The sequence below is a fragment of the Lucilia cuprina genome, chromosome 6 (assembly GCF_022045245.1).
Source record: "Lucilia cuprina isolate Lc7/37 chromosome 6, ASM2204524v1, whole genome shotgun sequence".
Classification (NCBI taxonomy): domain Eukaryota; kingdom Metazoa; phylum Arthropoda; class Insecta; order Diptera; family Calliphoridae; genus Lucilia; species Lucilia cuprina.
In genome coordinates this window covers 33,024,742-33,045,985 of record NC_060954.1, presented here as the reverse complement: position 1 = coordinate 33,045,985, position 21,244 = coordinate 33,024,742, and the positions used below count along the sequence as shown (strand labels likewise).

At 30.7% G+C, this 21,244-nt stretch overlaps 1 protein-coding gene and 1 long non-coding RNA gene across 5 annotated transcripts in view; one reads left to right on the top strand and one right to left on the bottom strand.

The window, feature by feature from the left end:
• The window catches only part of LOC111675363, a 105,855-nt gene that overhangs the window by 8,105 nt on the left and 76,506 nt on the right, over positions 1-21,244 (top strand). For all 4 annotated transcript variants that reach the window (XM_046953679.1, XM_046953680.1, XM_046953683.1 and 1 more), the window contains exon 2: positions 7,397-7,430. The gene's annotated coding sequence lies outside the window, so the exon portion shown is untranslated. The remainder of the gene's footprint in view (positions 1-7,396; positions 7,431-21,244) is intronic.
• LOC124420538 lies at positions 4,161-4,854 on the bottom strand. The gene is made up of 3 exons (XR_006941254.1): positions 4,588-4,854; positions 4,381-4,523; positions 4,161-4,320 (listed from the first exon to the last, which is right to left on the bottom strand). It is a non-coding gene; the product is annotated as an uncharacterized LOC124420538 (long non-coding RNA).

Below are 21,244 nucleotides of genomic sequence, written 5' to 3'. Positions count from 1 at the left end.
TAAATTCTGCGGTCGCAGGATACCGGATGAATATCGTACTTGGAGGTCGCCCACAGCAGGCACAGAAGAAAACTTTCCGCGGAAAACAGGAGTAGTTCTGGTACAACTAAGATCGGGATGGAGCATCAGACTCAATGCCTTCTGGTCACGTATAGACCGTGCCGTCCCCAACGAATGTCCTGCAAGTGTTCAGGGCCCTCATGACACCCACCACATATTCAACTGCTCAGCCAACCCTACTTCACTCTGTCCAATGAATTTATGGACACATCCAGTTGAAGTAGCTCAATTTTTAGGCCTGGCCATTGATGTAGAACCCCCAGTTAGATTATTGTTTTATCTGTTACAACAACATAATCTACTTCATTATTATATATATGTATATATGCTGAACAGTATTATAATTTTTAGATATTTTCATCTTGATTTACAGATGATGGTATTTTATTTACAGATGATGGCCTTGCCTCAGTTGTGGGCAAACTCCATAGAATTTAAGATTGTAAATTTGAATTTTGCAATAAACGATTTAATGTCAATAAACTGATTGTCTGTAAGAGGTAATTAATGAACCGATCCTTATACATTTTATTTTTGTCGAGTTTCGAGCTACTTGCATTTTTTATATCCACTAATATCGTGCATCCATGAGTCAGACCGTCTGTCTGTCCTTTTGACAGATACACAAACAGAAGGACAGATTGATATACTAATTCGTCTTAAGGACCATTGGAGTCTATGAAAATTATTTCCATGTTTTATTCTTTTTTTTATTTTTGGATTTTTACATTCTTGGTCCTTGTTCAATAATATTTCACAACATATAATAAAACATATTTTAATTTTATTCAAGAGAAAAAAGTAAGAAAAAGAATAATTTGTGTTTAAAAGAAACAATAATAAAAGAATTTTAGAAGTAATACTTTGTCTGATTCATCGTAAAATTCTTTATATTCTGCACACAAACACATGCATAAGCATGTTTGCAGTTATGTGCCTTAAGTCTTTTGTTTTCTATTCATTATTATCATAATAGGATTGTGTGTGTTTTTACATTTTTAAGATTTAGTTTAAATTAAATTAACAATTACAACATGTTTTTATGCATTTTTATTTATTACTATTAAACTTAATTAAATTTTAAATACAAACAGTTACACAAATACACATACATACGTGCACTCAAACACCTGATAATATTATTTATTATATTAAAACAAAAATTAAATATTAAATTTCAAAATACTTTGCCATCATTCCGGTATGTTTATCTGTCTATTTGTCTGTCCATACAGTTGTCTGACTAAGTGGCTGGATGAATGGCTAGCTGGCTGGTTTAATGTTTGGTTTGTTAGTTGGTTGGTAGGTTGGTTGTCTCTGTACAGTTTGTTATGGTTTTAAATTAAAATTTAAAAGGTATACTACGACCACAACAATAACAACAACACCATCAACTTGTTAATGTAATATTGAATTTAAATTTAAAAAACCACTCTCTCAAATGTCTATGATCAAGTTTAATAAAAATAAAAACAAGAAAGATAAAAAACTACACAAACAAAAGTAACTAAATGTGTATCTATTTCTCCATATGTTTGTGTTTCTGTATGTAGACAAAAATATGTAGATGCATGTAAAATTATACAATAATTTTAGAAAAAAACAATATTAATAAACAAATTCAATGTATGTAAATAAACTTGAAATATATTTTTATATCAACCTGTAATAGATGCTGTCAAGCGTTTTGAAAAGAAATCTTAATTTTACCTTTAAATTTAAATGACCTTAAATTTGTATAAATAAAAATACTAATATTATTAAGTATTTATACGAGTAGAAAATAATTTTGTTTCTTTAAGATTATTATTTCGTTGTTGTTTTTAATAATTTCAATGAAAATTAATTAATTTCTTAATTCTTTTTTTCGAAAAAAAAACGAGTTTTCTGTTGGTAATGAGTTTAATATTTATATAAGTTAATGGATTTTTGATTTGTGTTTTTTTCTAAACCACGTTTAATGGTTAAATACATTTAGTTGTTGTTTGTAATACCTACTCACAATTTTTAATTTAGCAGAAAAAGTACATAATTTTTGCTGTTTTCTAGCTGGAATCTTGCTTATTCACTACGTTTGGTAATTAATTTTGACTAAAATCTTATTGAATTTTGGGCGTCAACTAGCTATAATTTTAACAAACATTTTTAATTAAATTTAATGAATACATATTAAAGTAGTCAAAAGTAGTGAAGTAATTTAAAATTCTTTCTACACGCTTCAAATTTTTTGTTATGTGTGGGTTGGCACTCATAAATTCTCCTAATGACTTCTTAATATTATGATGGAAAATTCGAAATTATATTCGAAATTTTTGTAAACTGTTAATATAACCTTCATAATATCAGAATCAGCTGATTTATAAATAAAATAATTTTCCAATTATAATCAAGTGTAAAAATAATTTTACTTGTTTTCTCTGTAATTTTTTACATGGTTTCTTTTTTGGTTTACGAACCTCTTAAGGAATTCACTTGAATACTATAATACTACTAACATTTCAAGTACTTTCAGAGAGTCTCCAAAAATAACAAGAGATTGTTCGTATCCTTATGAATTCATCGGCTTAGATAACAGATAACAGGTATAAGTATTGGTAGGCTGCGTTTTTAGAAGTGATTATATAAATTTTTTTAAATGCTTGCAACAAGTGAAACAGGTAGTTCCTAAAAACTAGAGTATTCAAACAATTAATCGTCGTTCGGTTAATCGATTAATTTTTGACGATTAGTCGTTCAAATAAATAAAAATTGTCAAATTTCAAATAACGAATAAACCGAATAATTTCTATCAAATAACCGATTAAGAAAAACTCACTATTTAGCAGTAAAATTACTATGTATTTTCTACAAAATTTTTATAATAAATGTTCTTATTTTCTTAATTAATTTTCTATAATAAAGAACATTTATTTGATGATTTTTGAAAAATAATGGGAATAATTATATCGCTTTTATTTTTAAAACCAGTTTTTTTGGGAACATTGCTGTGTTCTTAAGTAAGTTCTTAAGCAACCGTTATAGTTGAACTAGTGTTCAATGAAACGTATGAATTCTAGAACTCGTTGAAAATCTTAAAAACAGTAATGTCTTTATATAGAAAAGCATTTCACATAAACAGGAAGAATTTCTAGTATTTGATAAAAAATTAAACAAAGAATTGAAGTGAAAGAAGTGAAAATAATATTTTTGTTTATAAACCGTGCAAAAGTTATTTTCAAACATGAATAATGCGTACAGGAACCTGTGGAACATTAGTATTAACTCTGTGTACTTAGTTTTTCATAATCAGCTCTTATGCTCATGTAAAAGGACTTTAAAGTTTAAAAGACATCCAATTTCAAAAGATGGAATTCCAAATTCATATAAAAAAGTTGGTATTAATATTAATTTCAAATGAAGCTGAGTTCCTCTGCTTCGAAATAATATAATTTATTTCAAATCATCAAGATCTTCAAAAAAGAATTGGAAATCTTAAAGAAAATTTGTCACAAGTTTTTGAGTCGAAAATTAAACCTTTTTTAATTTAATTTAATTTCTTTTTCGTTTTTTTTCTAAGTGAGACAGTTAAATAATATAGATAGAAAGTACAGATTCCCAGCTTTCATTTGATACCAATATTAGCATTATAAAATATAAAATTTTGTCGCGTGCACCCTGTAATAGAGCTACTGAATAGAAGAAGAAGAAACTTAAACAGGTGGCAACACAATGAAAAAGGGATTTTTTTTGGGAAGAAGAAGATGAATAAAACCAAAAACAAATAGCTTTAAAAAAAATTTATGTAGGCAAACAAATTGCTGAAAATTTGTTGAAGCCATATTGGTAACCGAGGTTTCTAGATGCCAAAAGGAAGAAATGTCGGCCTTTTTGATTTTTGCTCGGAGAGATAAAGAAGGTGGAGTCTGTGGCCTCATCATAAAAAAAACTAAATTTTTGATTTTATAAATTAAATCAATTTTATTTAAAAAAAAAGGAATTAACTAAACTTAAAGCTAAACTTAAAGCTAAACTTAAAACTAAACTTAAAACTAAACTTAAAACTAAACTTAAAACTAAACTTAAAACTAAATTTTTAAATTAAACCAAAGCAAAACACAAACCAAAGCAAAACACAAACCGACTCCATCCAACGAGGGAGATGCTGTTTTTCAGCACCACCACGCCTGGGGTGCTTTGGTATAATTTTTGGTTTTCCGACCTTCTGTGAGTTTGCACCCGGACGACAAGACGGACCGGACGAGTGTCCTTTTTAAATAATTTCTGAAAAGAAAAGGGGAAAGGTTAGACTAAATAAATATATATTCGTATTGCTAGGCTTACCTATCATTCATCGTATCGAATCCATTCCGTTTGCTTTTTTTCTCAAACGTGCGCGAACAGGGTTGAGCTCAGGCCTTTTACAAAGTAACGCGTGATTTTGAGATCTCAGGTGGTCTTAGCCATATATATTTATAACAAAAACCCTGTGAAAACAAGCAAAATTATTTAAAAGGTGTGTTAACTTAAAAGATATTTTCAATTACTTACCTGGTTTACCCGAACGGACCCTAATACGGACGGACAGGAAAGCCTCATCAGCCAAAAGAACTCTTCCCGCTCTATAATTGCCTCCCGTAAACCAGCTAGTTGCCGCAGAAAAAGAATTGCCAGATCCGGTTTATCCCCGAGCTAAATTATAAACTTTTGAAACGTAAACATAAATTTGAGCGCATATAGTTAAACCTCAATCCAAACCTAAAACTAAAGCTAAATTCTAAATTTAAACCTAAAACTAATCCTAATTCAAAATTTTAAATTTTAAAACTTAAATTTAAACCTAAATCTAAAACTAAAGCTAAATTTAAATTCTAAATTTAAACCTAAATTCGAACCTAAAACTAAAGCTAAATTCTAAATTTAAACCTAAAACTAATGCTAAATCAAAATTTTAAATTTTAAAACTTAAATTTAAACCTAAATCTAAAACTAAAGCTAAATTGAAATTCTAAATTTAAAGCCTAAATATAAAACTAAATCTAAATTGTAAAGCGTAGAATTAAAATTAAAACTAAACTAAATTTTTAAATCTAATATTGTTAAAGTTTGTTTGAGAATAATTTCGATAATAAAATCCAACATTTATAATGTTTAAATGAAATTTTTAAAAGTCTTAATCAATTAAAATGATCGGTTAATCAATATAAGCGGCGGTAAGTAGGGAAAGGAAAGTTTGCAGGGTAAATTTTGGGACATCCCTAATATTAGGATGGCATGGCGGGATTATCCAATCCCGAGTGGGAGGGTTTATCCTGGCACAACATCTGCCAGCCGTTAAAGGTCGTAGGAACGTTTCATCAGGGAGACAGACAGAAACCTACTCGGTGCCCCTTTATATTTTATTTCGTTTATTTCTTTTAGCTGGTATGGTTTTTTATGTGTGTGTGTAGGTGTCTAGAGAGGTAGCAAGAACCACCCCCATCCGGCGAGCTCCAAGCCGGGCGAACGCGAGCATACCAGCGCCGCTACAACTCTGGCAACACTAGTTTCATTTGTTTTGCACAACCACTACACCACAATTTAAACTTTGAAGTCCTTTTATAAGGACATCATAATCGGAGTACGCAATTCTATAAGGTTTCTGTCTGGAATCTATTTTCACATGTATATGAAGAAAATTATTGCGAAAAGCAATAATAACATATAGTTTCCTCTTATTCGAATAACCGAATAATTTTAAATTATCCGATTATTAACCGGCTAACGTAAAACCTCAAATAATTATTTGTCGAATAAACCGAATAAGACAAAAACCCGAATAATTGAATACCCTACTAAAAACTCTGTTTATGTAAAGTTTAGTTGCTATACTGATATTTTTAAGCGAGTTATGTAAGTTAAAGTCATTTTCAGATGAGATCTCTATATGGGAGGTAGGATCGATTATTGACCGATCCTTATAATATTTTACAAAAATATTTTGGTTCATTAAAATGTGGTTCTGCCATCTGCGCTTTTATAAGTCAGTTATCTGAGTAATAGTAATTTTCTGAACGCAAATACCTGGACAAGGAAGGAAAATTCAATGGTGTCACGTGTATAAGATACCTTTTATCCATCGCAGCTCAACCCTGCATTTCTCCCTGCGCTTCCCATTTACCCGACACACTTACTCTAGGTATACGAACGGGAGAAATCAGTATATCTCTACATTCACCCTGTATCGTGTGCCAGCAGTTCGATGGGACAGTCCCGAACTGACCACTTAACCTACCACTTGTGGTGGCCCCTAGCCACCCGACTACCTAGGTGACCGACCATTTTAACATGGGCTTGTCCTACGAGGAAGTCAATCGTCACTCTACACCCTACAAAGAGACAGAAAAGAGACGATTGCTTCCGCTCTCGCTTACAAAGGGGACACTAATGACGACTGTCTTCATTCTCGATTACAAAGAGTTTATTTGTGACGAAAGACCAAAAACATAGTAATAATCATTTCTCCAACAACTTTTAAGAGTATAATCTCTAGGTTACTTGAGGACAGTAAAGAGACGACTTTCTCCGCTCCCGCTTACAAAGGGGACACTAAAGTGACTACTGTCTTCATTCTCGATTACAAAGGCTACATTCGTGACGAATGACCCAAAACATACGAATTACGATCATCCAGGTGGGTAACTATTAGTGGAAATTACTGCCTTTTTTGTATGCATTGACTCTTTGTACACTTGAAAACAACGCATTTTTAATGTTTAGTCTCACAGTCGCTCTTCTATGTGATATATATTGTCTCGGCAACAACACCGAACTTATACCGATTTATAGATATCATCACGCATGAGTCCTTTAACCGACACTCTCTTAAAGCGAATTTGGGTTCACATCACAGACACTATGTGGATCCCGAAGGAACCTCAGCCAACTAACCAGCCAGGGCAACTGCCTAGTCGTAGTACCATATTATGTGGTTCTCTGATTCAACCCCATCTCAAACCATTCCACATGATATTCTTTAATAGAAAAACTGACTATCAAAATTTTGAATTTTGAACTTCTCAGCTTTTGGAAACACTTGCTTGGATTGGCATTAATGACGATATAAAAGATATGGCGAAAAGGGTTTTCTATACTTTTCAAAATAATAAATTATTATAACTTTTGTTTAATCATTTATTTAAAAATTGGCTAATTTTGATGAATAGGATATCAGGAGGCATACTTTCAATTAAATTGTAATCTTTGTACTTCATGTTTAAATTACTTCTTATAATTATAAATTCATAAAATAGTTTGTTTAATTTTATTTTTTGTATTTTGCATCTAATATTAATATAAATAATTTTCTTTTTAATTACAGATACAAAATTAAGCAACATCATATTTAGCTAATCGTGAGTATTTACCCACATACCAACATTTTACATTCCGTACGAATAATTAATGTTAAACTTCAAATCTATTCAAATAAGTACTTAGTAGTAGAAAATGTATAAAGAATATATTTATTAATATTAAACTCATCTCTAATGAAATAAATTATTTAATTACGGTGTAGATGTGTTGTCTTAACAATAATAAAAATAACAAAAAAAAAATATTTCAACATACCACACTTGAAGAGCTGACAATATTTAAGAAAAATATTTTAACACATTCATTCATTGCTAACAAGCGAACTAACTAACGAACGATCTCTAAGATACAATTAAGAGTTTGTACAAGTACTTGGGTGTTTTGTCTTAAATATTGTGTGTATTTATGATGGTAACTAATGCTTTGTAGATTATTTAACCTTGAGCCACCACCAACCAACCAACCAACCAGCCACCAGCACAGTGTGCAGCATGCATAATGTTATGGTGATATGAAATCGGATTGTTTAGTTTAACCACATCACACATTTATTCATAATCATTTTCAGATTCAGATTCTTTTATAGTACAATAAACAATGTATTTTCTGTCAGTCAGTCAGTACTATACACATGTTATAAAGTGGTAATTTTTATTAGTCATAAAAATATTTCAAAAATGCAGCTGTCTTAACTCAAGTTGATGCCAATAAACTTGATTTAATTCGTTAAATTCAAACGCTGCTAAAAGTTGAAAGCAATAAAAACAAAGAACTACAAAGAATTGAAAAATGGCAAAATCAATATTGGCAGTAAACACAGTTTTTTGTTCTCTTTAAATATATTTTTACGTTTAAAGATTTAATAAAATATACGAAAACAAAAAAATGAATATTATTTACCAGTAAATTGTTGTTGTTGTGTTTTATTATACACACATACACAGTATTATTAAAACTGGTATTTGAAACAAGTTGTTAGAATAACAAAAACAAAAACTGAAACGTAAATTGCAAAAACATTATAGAGAATTTTATTCGTATTTATTGTTCTTTTGTACAGATATTTATATATTCATCACAAATATATTCGGGAATTTCCAGACCTGTGAATAGTTATAAAGGGTACATCAACAAATAGTGTATTTGTAGAAGTTAAATATTTATATGACAAATTTGTGGCATTTACGCAAACGTAAAATATCCTTATTATTTAAGTAATACGATTCAAATTGCTTCACAGTAGTTAATCCTGTCAGTCCAAATTCTTGGCTGTTTCTTCGCCTTTTTATGAATGGCTAGGACGATGTTAGAATTTTGGATGTAATTATTTCTGTATTATTCTCAAAAGTCTAATGAAGTCAAATCGTAACTCCAATGCAGCCAATTGGTATCGATAGCGTTATCGAACTAAGCTAGGTGTAATGAAATGTTCGGAAATATGTTACTATCGTTCAGATTTCGTGTGAATTGTATGATTTTAATAAATTAATTACAACGCACAATATTGATCCGTATTCAAATACGTCATTGACAACGATTTCATGCATATAATGCCCTTTTGAAAAAGTTTGAACCAGACATGCCTAGTTTAATGTTTAGAATTGGTTTTATTAATCAATTCTTCCGATTGTTTGTTTCTAAAGTTACTTATTTTTAATGAACGCTTAAAAATTATGTTAAAATATTTCGAAATAATGAAACATGATATGGTTTCTGAGACCAGCTCAATCATATAGAAATATAAAATGTGGCCTCCGAATTTTGATATTTTCGAAATTATATCGTCATGTGTAAATAAACAGTTCTGTCAAACTCTGTGGAGTCTCTGTGGGTCCCACAAATGAAGTTGATTTACATGTTACAAATAATAAAATTTCTCAACAATACCACTCCAACAAATTAAAAAAAAACAGACTTGGGAACCATAGTCGACCCAAAGATGCTCTTGGGATATACTATGTCGAAAGACAAACCTAGATTTACGTGATACTTTAGTTATCATATATCATAACACAATTCAACAATAACATTTTTTCTAATTACGTTTTTTTGTATAAAATAGTATAAAATAGTGTCCAAACCTCGATTTGTATGAAAAAACACAAAAATGTCGAAGTGCTTTAGGAGTACACCTGTCACGTTGGTCTATTTCACTATCTAATCTCTTGCCATAGTTGGGGAATGACAAAAACTTATCCCGAATATACCCAAAATAAGAATATACGTAAGTCGGTACCAACAAACCGCTAAAATACATGTATATGCACCGCCCAAATACATTTATAAAACAACAACACTATTAAAATAATAAATATACTTATTTATATAAAAAAAAAACCTTGAGGTGAATCTTGAATCTGTCATGTGATTGTTAGTAGATTTTACAATTTAATTTATATTTACTGCAAAAGTGTTACAACTCAAAAGGAATGTTATAGAGAAAAACGGATAATATTGTTTAAAATAATTCTCAAATATAATCTTTAAATAGTTTTCACACAAACCATCGATTTTCCAAAATATATTTCAATATTTTGCTATGATTTTTATAAAGTACAATAAATGAATGACAAAGTGTTTTCAAATATTTATTAACTATGGCTCTTATTGAATTAAAAAATTACACATCGTAAAATTAAAAAATATAAATTAAATCACTGTTATAATAACAGCTCTATAAGTGCTAATACGATTATATTCAAATATTTTTATGTAAATGTGTAGAGTTGCGGATTTCTAAAATAATTTTAGAAGTGGTAGTATATAGTATAAATGTTTGTTATCGGAAGATGATTTATTTATTTTTTTTTGCAAAGAGGCACGTCACTTTTTATTTGCAACAAGTTTAAATCCCATAAATTGATTCGTGTTGGCGTGAACAAATACTTGATTTGTTTCCTCTCAAACACATATATTTCTCTTTCTTTTTTATCTATTTTTAATGTGCGCAATTAAATTCTAATAAAATATATTTAGTTATTATTAATCCATTTGAAAGTTGTGACATTTGAAATGTATTTGATAACTAGTTCGTTATAAAATTCATTGATTATAAATATGGTAGCTAGCATTGGGATTTTAACTCAATAATCTAACAGTTTTATTTACATTTAGAAGTTATACATGTGACTAGATATCGAATAGAAACCAGTATAGCAAAGTTTTATAAATTCTGTGGAACAAAATAACAGAATGAGTAAAAGTTTTAGCTAATTCTAGAGTGATATCTAAATCACTTTAATATATTTTTAATAATGTATATATGTTTTCTTTCCCAAACATTTTGCGACAGTATAAAATATCTTTTTTACTAAATTTATTAAAATGTATAATTTTATATTGCATGCTCGTTAAGGGGAATTTTTGTGGTTTCAAATAAAATTATACGAATTTTAGAATAATCACGAATTGCATATGACTAATAAATATAAATAATAATTTTAAAAATTCGGCAAGAATTTAAATGATTTGATTAAGTACAGACAGTTTACAGCCTGAGGATTTTCCAATATATATTCAAATGTATGTCACGTTCCTTTCGCTAATCATTAAAAAAGTAAATCCTTCAACCATTATTTTACACCTCTCTGCACCTCTAAAAAGAAAGATCATATTTGTTTTGCAAGATATAAATAGATACAGGTTTTATAAGTTGAATTAGTATTTTGAATTTATGTTGAAGATTTGTTACTGTATAATTGGGCGATGTTTTTCACGGCACACTACAACAATACAAAAACAAGTAAGAAGTTATAGCGAGGCCGACCATATAATAGTTTTCATAATAAAGCATTTAAGTTGAATTGTACCTTGTCTCATCCCCCCGGGGGCATGTTACCTTGGCGAAGACCTCCGCCTTGGTGTTATTGCATTCCCGGGGTATAAAGAGGGCCCAATACCTCCAATCTGACCGGGATTGAAAAATTGGTGATTTCAGTCTACTGCTTGGCTTAGTCCTTGCATAGATTGCCAGAGGTCTGACCAGAGCACCGCACAATCTGGTACTACGGGTGGCCAGTTGCCCGCAGGACTATGTCCTGGCTGGTCAGTTGGTTGAGGTTCCTTCGGGATCCACGTAGTGGCTGTTGGTTGAACCCAAATTCGCGGGAAGAGAATAAGTGGCGGTTAAAAGACTGATGCATGATAATAGTCAATATTTCGGGATAAGGTTCGGTGCTGTTGCCGAAAATCAACAGATACCCCACAGAGGAGTGGCTGTGGGACTAAGCGTTGGAAATGAGTTGGTGTCAATTGTATATGATATAAATTGAATGTAGAGGTATACGGGCCTTACCCCACCCGTATACCTAAATGAATGTGTCGTATGTTTTTCTCTATGAATGTGTCGAATGAATGAGTTGTGTGCTGGGTTGAATGATGATGATGAAAGATATCATATACAAGAGATACCGATTAATTTTCCTTCCTTGTCCAGATGTGTTCAGAGTTTACTCTGTTCATATCAGACTAGCCACAGCGTGTCACTGTGAGTAAGAACGATGTCTACGTCTTATTGATGGATCGTGCTTCGGTCCACGGGTTACGTCTCTAGGTGCTGTTGCCGAATCAACAGAGCCATAGTAGTGTGGTTGTTTTACAACGTAACTACTTTGGCAAGAGATTAGATAGCTCGAGTACTCCAGCAAAGTGCTTGCGCATGGTACCGGTCATAGCCAATGTGCAAAAATTGCCACCTGCGTCTTCATTGAAGACAAAGGGGCGATGGTAGACCGTTCTCAAGTCTACCCTGTGGATGAAAAAGACCACCGTGAGATAAAGCCGACACGGCAGGTGCTCACGTTAAAACTATCAACAGTCTGTCCCAATCGCTAGAGGGCTTGGCCAATAATTGAATGGATTATAATCCATTATAATTGCATTATAATGGATTACAATCCACAATAATGCAATTATAATATGTTATAATCCATTACATTGCAATGGATTATAATCTATTATAATGCAATTATAATGGATTATAATCAATTATAATGCAATTATAATGGATTATAATCCATTATAATGCAATTATAATGGATTATAATCTATATAATGCAATTTAATGGATTATAATCTTTTATAATGCAATTATAATGGATTTAAGTTCATTATAATGCAATTATAATGGTTTATAATATGTTATAACATCAAAACTTTCAAAACTCTTTTTTCCTTTATAAACTTTTGTATAAATTCTTTTCTCATACTTTTTAATTCTACCAAAAATTATTTCATTTACTGCAGTTTAAAAGGCCATTATAAAAGTCATCAAAAAAACCTACACATTTATTATATTATACTGCAATTTATCCAGAACATTATGGCAAATATTACAATTTTATGAAGCAAAACCAAAAAAAAAACTCCTCTTAAAGAATCATTAAATAATAATGTCTTCATATAATTTTAAACATAAACAAACAGAGTAACAACAGCAACAATTTGTACATGTGCAACATCAACATTAAACATACAAAAAAGTTGTATTTGACATATTAAGGTTTTGCCGACAATACCGAAGAAAATACTTAATATCGATTCTTTTCTTTTGTGTTCGTTAAAGAGTGGCTTTAACAGACAGATAGTGGGACAGAAAATAACAACAATTGACTTGCATTTTATACATTTATTTAAAGTCAAGGCAAATAGTAGTTTGTATGACTAAAAAATCACATTTAGTTAAAATTTTACTTACTATTTCTAAGCACAAAAAACACAAGAACACACAAAAAAATACACAAAACACGTTTCTAGTGCAATTTTAATTAAGAAATTAAATAGAAGAGATACAGTAAAAGCTCGTTTTAGAAGAGAATCTGAATGGGAAATATGAAGCGGTTTATAATGTAATAAAATACTATTATAATGGATTATGATGTGCCAAGGCGGAAACCCAAACTCATCAAAGAAACTACACAAAGTGAAGAGATGGACTGGATTAAATGGCACAACCTATTGTATACTGAACAAGGACAAGAATTGAAACGTGGACACTAGGACACTCGCAAAACCATCCCGCTTAGCCGAAGCATGCAAGGAAATGGAAAGCTATCGACTGGATATTCTGCGTCTCAGCGAAGTCAGATGGAAGGGGCAGGGAGGGAGAGTTTCGTATGGTATCTGGGCAGCACTACATCTACTGCGGAAATAACGACAGTCTTCATGAATGTGACTGGGATTCTGATGACGGATAAATAAAGAGATCGCTTATAGGTTTAAGACCAATATCTGAGCGCTTCATAAGCGCACGATTTCGGACCAAATACCGCAACATCACTAACTGCCCCAACAGACGCAAAAAGTGCTTTCTATGAACAATTAGACGCTGAAATTGCCAAGCGCAAATAAAAGCGACATGAACATCGTACTCAGCGACATGAATGCGAAAGTTGGCACGGACTACTCCAACCTATGCTCTATAATGGGTAACCAAGGCCTAGCGGTAAATATCCAAAACAGCTCCAACCCTCGACGAAGTAAGGGAGGGCAGTCAAGAGGCTAATGAACAATAAGGCCGGTGAGGATGAGCTTCTGAAATATGCCCCAGACTTAATCCCGTACATTCACGTGCCGATCATACAGAAATATTGACATTCTGCAGATTTTCCCGGTGAATGAAAGGAGGGTACAATAGTCACAAAAGGAGACCTAAGCCACTGTCGAAACTGGAGAGTCATAACACTACTCAATACCATTCAAAAAGTAGTAGCTTTTACAATTCTAGACCGCATGAGTGATAACCTAGAGTTGACCGTCCTGCGCCGCGAACAGGCAGTCTTTAAGGCAAATAGGTCTTGTGTGGACCATATTAAAAGCCTCAGGACAATTATAGTACAGTCTTTCTTGCCGAGTTCGCTTCAGAGGCAAGGAAAGTGAGACATTTGAAATGGACTCCGTCATGACAAAAACCAATGGCGAAGTGAGCAATGGCTTATAATGGAAGATCAATGGTCAACTTCACGATTTGGATTATGCAGGTGACATATGCTTGATGTCACATACGATCTCAGGAATACATCCAAAATCAGTAAACTGGAAGCAAACGCATTGGCAGTCTTCACAGATCTCAAGAAAACACAAGATTCGCCTTTTCAACACCAGTGTTAAATCCGTACTAATGTACGGGTGCGATACATGGAAAGTAAACAGTTCTATAACAAGGAAGCTATAGATATCTGAGGCACATAATGGCGATATTCTACTTTATGATTTACTCTACATCTACAACGAGGACCCAATTGACGTTGAAGTCCAACAAAGAAAATGGCGCTGGATTGACCATATCCTCAGAAGAGAAAACTCAGATATTTGCTAAAGAGAGAGCCTTCAATGAAACCCGCAAGGCTCGAAACACAGGGGACGCCCCAGGCTAACGTTGCGCAGATCGACTGAGTTTGAAATTTATTCCAACGGATTGTCTTGGCCACAAACCACCAAAAAAAGCATCGTATATAATGAAATTATAATCCATTATAATACAATTATAATGCATTATACTTCATTATATAATGGAAATATAATGGATTATAATTCATTATAATACTATTATAATCAATTTATTTAATTCTTAAATTATAAATTATAATAATTATTACAACATAATGTATTAATTAATAATAACAATTATAATCTGTTATACTCCATTATAATGAATTATAATATATTATAAAACAATTATAATGGTTTATATTACATTATAACACCATTATAATGTATTTTATAAAATTTACAAAAAATCTTAAATAAAACCTCTTAAAAAAAACAAATCCACTTATCACATCCTCCACTGTTTTGGTTTGTTTATAAAATTGTTAATTTTATTAACATGTTTTTGCATGTAGAAATGTTTAAACTATTAATTTGACATGAATTGTATGACAACATGACTTAACAAGACATGTGTGCTAAATTTGCAATGATGCTCGGATGAAACGTTTGCCTGACATTTGGCAGACATGGTAATTTGATAAAACAAAAAACTGCTGACAATCATTGGCAAGGGAAGAAAGCATAGTTTGTGCAACAAATTGCATTTAATATATCTGTTAATTTTTTAAAAAAGGATTTTTCTTTCCCTCCAATAAGAACTTAAAGTTTATTAAGGAAAAATTAAATAGAAAATTTCATTATTTTTTTCCTTTTAGCCTTAAATTTGACCATTAAACTTAAGCTATTGTTAAACGGTTAATACTATTAAATTAGTGTTAATAATATTGTAGGAAATGTGATACAGTTGTAAGGCAATTTTAAAAATTATTCTAAGTCTTTTTAAAACATTTTTTGTAAATATTACAAGAAAACCTTCTAAGAAAATTGTATGAAATTACAAAAGAAATAGAGACTATAACGGAAAAGAAATAAATTGTATTCTAGACCCTCAAAAGGGTTAACAAAAGTCTAAGTATAATTAACTAAAAAAAAAACCAAAAGGTTTTAAATTTGTTAATGTGTAGCAATATTACAAACACAAAACAAGTAAGAACAAAGGGGCGATGGTAGGCCGTTCTCAAGTCTACCCAGTGGATGAAAAAGACCACCGTGAGATAGGCCGACACGGCAGGTGCTCACGTTAAACTATCGACAGTCTGTACCTTGTCTCAGATATACTTAACCCAATTGTTGTTTAATAGATCTGTACATTTAAGTAAAATTTTGATGGGGGCTTTTTAAAGGCGCTAGGGTCAAATGAGGCCCTATAATTAAAAAGTTCATGAGGGTCATCAAGGCTACTATAGACCTTGGTTTTGTAGCTTTTTGTCGAGATACGAGTATATTAAACATAAATATGAACTTAAAAGCCCAATTTTGTGGGTTCAGTTGTATGGGGCCTACGTGAAATAATGGACCGATGATAACTATTTTTAATAAACTTCGTCTACGGTACAATAAAAGATCATGTGGCAAGTTTCATTGAATAATCTCCAAAACTGCGACCTGTAGTTAGATTACAAGGTTTACGAGCCCTATTCGGCGGGTTCAGTTGTATGGGGGCTAGGTGAAATAATTGACCGATGTAAACCATTTTCAACAGGCTTCGTTTGTGGTACCATAAAAGATCATGTGCCAAATTTCATTGAATTATTTCCAAAATTGCGACCTGTAGTTTGATTACAAGGTTTACAAGCCCTATTGGGGGGTTCAGTTGTATGGGGGCTAGGTGAAATAATGGACCAGTCTTAACCATTTTCAATAGGCTTCGTCTCTGGGACAATAAAATATCATGTACAAAATTTCATTGAATTATCTTTAAAATTGCGACCTGTACATGGGCAGACAGACGGACGGACATAGCTAAATCGATTCAAAAAGCGATACCGATTGGTATACTTTAAGGTAGGTATAGGACCAATATTATTGTGCTTTACAAACATCAGTACAAACCCAATATACCCTCCCCACTAAAGCGGTGTAGGGTATAACAACATGTATTTTGTTTTTGTTCTAGAATCAGACTATGGACCGGTGATCTGTGATAATCGCAATGAGGTCCAATAAAGTCTTGATATTTCCGAGGAAGCTGTGTTTTCTTGCTTCGATGTTGACAATATCGTGACCCAACTCGTTTAGTTTTGAAGCTAATGCGGCACCTTTATTTCCATCTGTAAGGCTTACTATCTCCTCTAGAAGAACCTGCTATTCCTGGACGACTATCGATGTGGGGTACACATTCTTATAGGATACATGACAAATTTTAATCCATGTTTGAATATGTGAATAGCACTCTCTATTATATCAAGGTCATTAGATGGTTATTACAAGGCCCGGATTAAGTATAACGTAGACGAGTGTTAATCACATATTTACTTGCAATAAGATAATTTTTCATTCTTTTATACACATTGCAGTTACAGCAGCTATTTGTTTTTGACAAAATGTAGGGTGATGATCTGTCAACATGATAATCCATCTTTAAGTATAAGAGTAGTCTTCGAATGATTTTATATGTTTGGAGGTATATTCTTTATAAATTTTCTTCATTCCAATTTAAGATTGAAAAGTAGTAGATATATACATAAATCATAATGTGTTTATATAATTTAATTAGTATATTCTGTATAATTATAATATTAATTAATATTTAATTTTATTTAAACGATATTTTTTATGTCAAAATCATAACCATTATTAACCAAATTAACAAACATTTTTAAATGATTAAATATTTATGTACATATGTATAATTTTTATAAAAAAATAAAACTTTAAAGTAAACACGCACCTATATATAAGTATTCAAAGTAAAATTAAAAAAAAAAAATAAAAATCAAACATACTGACGGACACACACATTAAATAAACTCACGCACAATAATCCAACAAATACGATCATATTAGATTTGAAATAAAAATTTACAAAAAAATATATATAAAAATCAATGCCAAGTTAAAGACAGACTACAACTTTCACTTGATAGCAGAGTTTAGATTAAAATTAAGCAACTTAATTTAAAGTGTGCGTACTGCAACAACAACAACAACTACTACTACAATACTTACCATCGATTTTACACAAATATACATATATTACAACAAATATATGAATATTTCATATATGCAATCGATACCGCGAATGCCCAGCAAGCACGAAGGTTTGATCTGAACAATAATCATCGCAAATTTATCACAAATATCAACATATTCACAAATTCAAATATATGCTAAAGTTTAAGAAACCTTCAAGAATATCTTCAATATCAAAAGTAAAGAATTATTAATTTTTAAACATTTGACTTAATGTTTGCTGGGAATTTGTCCATTTACTTAATAAATCGTTGATAATTATTTTTAATGATGTTGATGGTTGCGAAGTAGATGTTGGCAATAAAAAATATTTATACTAGCATTTGTAAAAAGCCTCACAATATGTATTTTAACACCTCATGTTGTGCGTGTCTTCAATCATTTTCTATAATTTTTTTATATACATTTAAGCAACTATGATAGTTGGAACAATTTCAAAATTTGTGTGGCATTTGATTTAACAATGATGTCCATGAGTTTCAAAATATTTTTTAATTTATAAAAAAAATATTTACAAATTTGTCTAATTCAACGGCATTAAAGATATTACTCTAATCCGTTCTATTTAAGTTTAATGTAAAAAGGTCAATCATTAGGTAAGGATTACATTAAAATTAATTTTCGAATGTTGTTTCTGAGTTATTTAATTTTGTTTGCTAGCTTAAGCGCCCAATGGAGGTGGTATAACTTAAGCAAGAAATGCATAATTGTAAACAGCTCAACAGTAAAATATTTTAATTCTTGATTATTACAAACTATAGACACTTCAACTTATAAAATATATATGGTCAAAAGTTTAAGATCAGCTTAATATAAAAAAGCCTTTTGGGCTGTAATAAATTAAAAAGAATAAAATATAAATCTAGAGCATGAACAATTTCAATTTTTTACATCCCTTTTAATTCACCCTCATTCCAGTTACATCCGACTTTCTGGTTATAGCGGGCATGAGTTCATTTTAAAGTACTATCTTAATTTGTGACATTATTGACATTTCTCACACCTTTGACGATCAATTTGTTTCCAGCTTTGTTTGAGTCTAAAAGCCGTGATACACGGTTGTCAGATCTTACAACGTTGTCAGTAAAATGTTCAGAAAATGTCTAATAATCATCTGAACTTTTCGAATTTCCGAATTAACAAAAATCAAATAAAGTTGACTGCATTGTAAGATGTAACAACCGTGTATAATTTGTTCGTTTATTTGTACCAGAATTTAGTTTTATGGAACTTCTGATAAAGCACCTAGTAGTCCCAATGAGAATAGAAACAACATGGCCTATTATATATGGAATATGACCTATTTAATATACCTTTGGAGTTCATAGGGGAAACAATAATTCTTCTCCCTGACAAAGGATTCAATATGTTGGGTCCAATTCAGGCATAAGAAACCGATCGACATTACTAATAAATTTATTTAAAGTAATTTCTTAAATATTAATATGAGATTCAATTGTGATCTAAAACACGTACATTGTGGTAAGTCAAGGTATAATTCATATGGAGTGATACTAAAGCTCATATAAACAATATATGTATATCTTAACGAAATTTCGATTTGTTTCGGATATTTGAACTAGACTTTTTCCGCATTTAAATCATCAGTTAAAGACTGATAGTTGTTTGTTACTAATGCTGAAAATATACTCTCTTTAGTCTTAACTAAATATTGAAACTTAAATAAGTATTGCTGCTGATATTAAACGTGTTTTACTTCGAACAAATCTTATTGACCATGGTCTTATTGCTATTAATATTGCTGCTGTAAATCTTACGATATAATAACTTTACAACCGTACAGTAACTTAACCGTATTAGTAAAAAACTTTTAAAAAAATTATACAAGAAATATGAAAAATTAAATGAAAATAAAAATGAAAGCAAAATAATATAAATGAAAATAGAAGAAAGTACAAAGAAGATGAGTGGAAGTGTGAAATCAAAAATGAAAAGTATGAAAATTTAAACAAAGAAATATAAAACATATTGCTACATATTAAACTTACATGAAAAGTAAATATTGTATTATTTATGTTGTGTTCAGCTAGCTAATTGAGAAATTTTGTGTATTTTTTTCTTTAGACCAACAATTCCATTTAAGTTAAACGAAATAAAGAAAGAAATTATTAAATACATATATAAATATTTATTCGATATACAAGTAAATTGAAATTTAGTTAACAGTATTACTCCAAATTATTTGTATTAATATGCGTTTGTGTTGATGTTTGTAAAGCACTAAAATATTGATAATATACCCACCTTAAAGTATAACGATGGACTTCGAATCAAAATTAACTTATAACACGAATAACATGACGAAATAACTTTTTATGTAGACGTAAATACTAAAATATTTAAGGATATTTTGTTTCTAGTAAACTGAAAATAATTAAGTTAATTATTTACAATATTAACAAAACTAACGTTATTTGTAATAGTATAGATTAAACCCAATATGGTTTTAACTGAAACAAATTAAATTTAATTGGTCACAAAGTTTTGTAAGATGTTAGTGTACTTAGACAATAACTTATTTCTCTATGACTACCACATAAAGTCTGTATTACTTTTAAGTAATCTAACAATCGCCTACTAATAATCACAAACGTAAGAGATTTTACATTTTTTTTAATTACTCCCTAGCAACTGTATCTCAAATTAAAATGATAGAAGTTTTCACTAAATAACAAATAACATAATAATAAATTTAAGCAAAAGATAAATTTTGTTATTTATTATTTTAAAATAAATTAGAAATTATAGTAGGGCGAGGCCGACCATACAATACTCTAAACCTTTTAAAAAAATAAAATTAGTTTTCATAATAAAACATTTAAGTTCAAATGTACCTTGCCTCAGATATACTTAAGCCATTTATTTTTAAAATAATAAAATTGTGGGTATTTAAGTCAAATTTTGAAGGGGGCTTTTTATAGACTCTATAAATAAAAATTTGTAACCCTCATGAAGGTTACAAATTATGAATTATGAACTTAAAAGCCCTCTTCGGCGGGTTCAGTTGTATGAGGGCTAGGTGAAATAATGGACCGATGTTAACCATTTTGAATAAGCAACGCCTCTGGGACAATTGGCTTCGTCTCCGGTACCATAGAAGTCCTCTTCGGGGTTCAGTTATATGGAGGATAGGGAAATAATGGAACGGTCTTAATTATTTACAATAGATCATGTACGAAATTTTATTGAATTATCCTCAAAATTGTGACCTGTAGTTTGATTACAAGGTTTACAAGCCCTATTCGGAGTTCAGTTGTATGTAGACTAAGTGAAATAATGGACCGATCTCAACCATTTTCGATAACCTTCG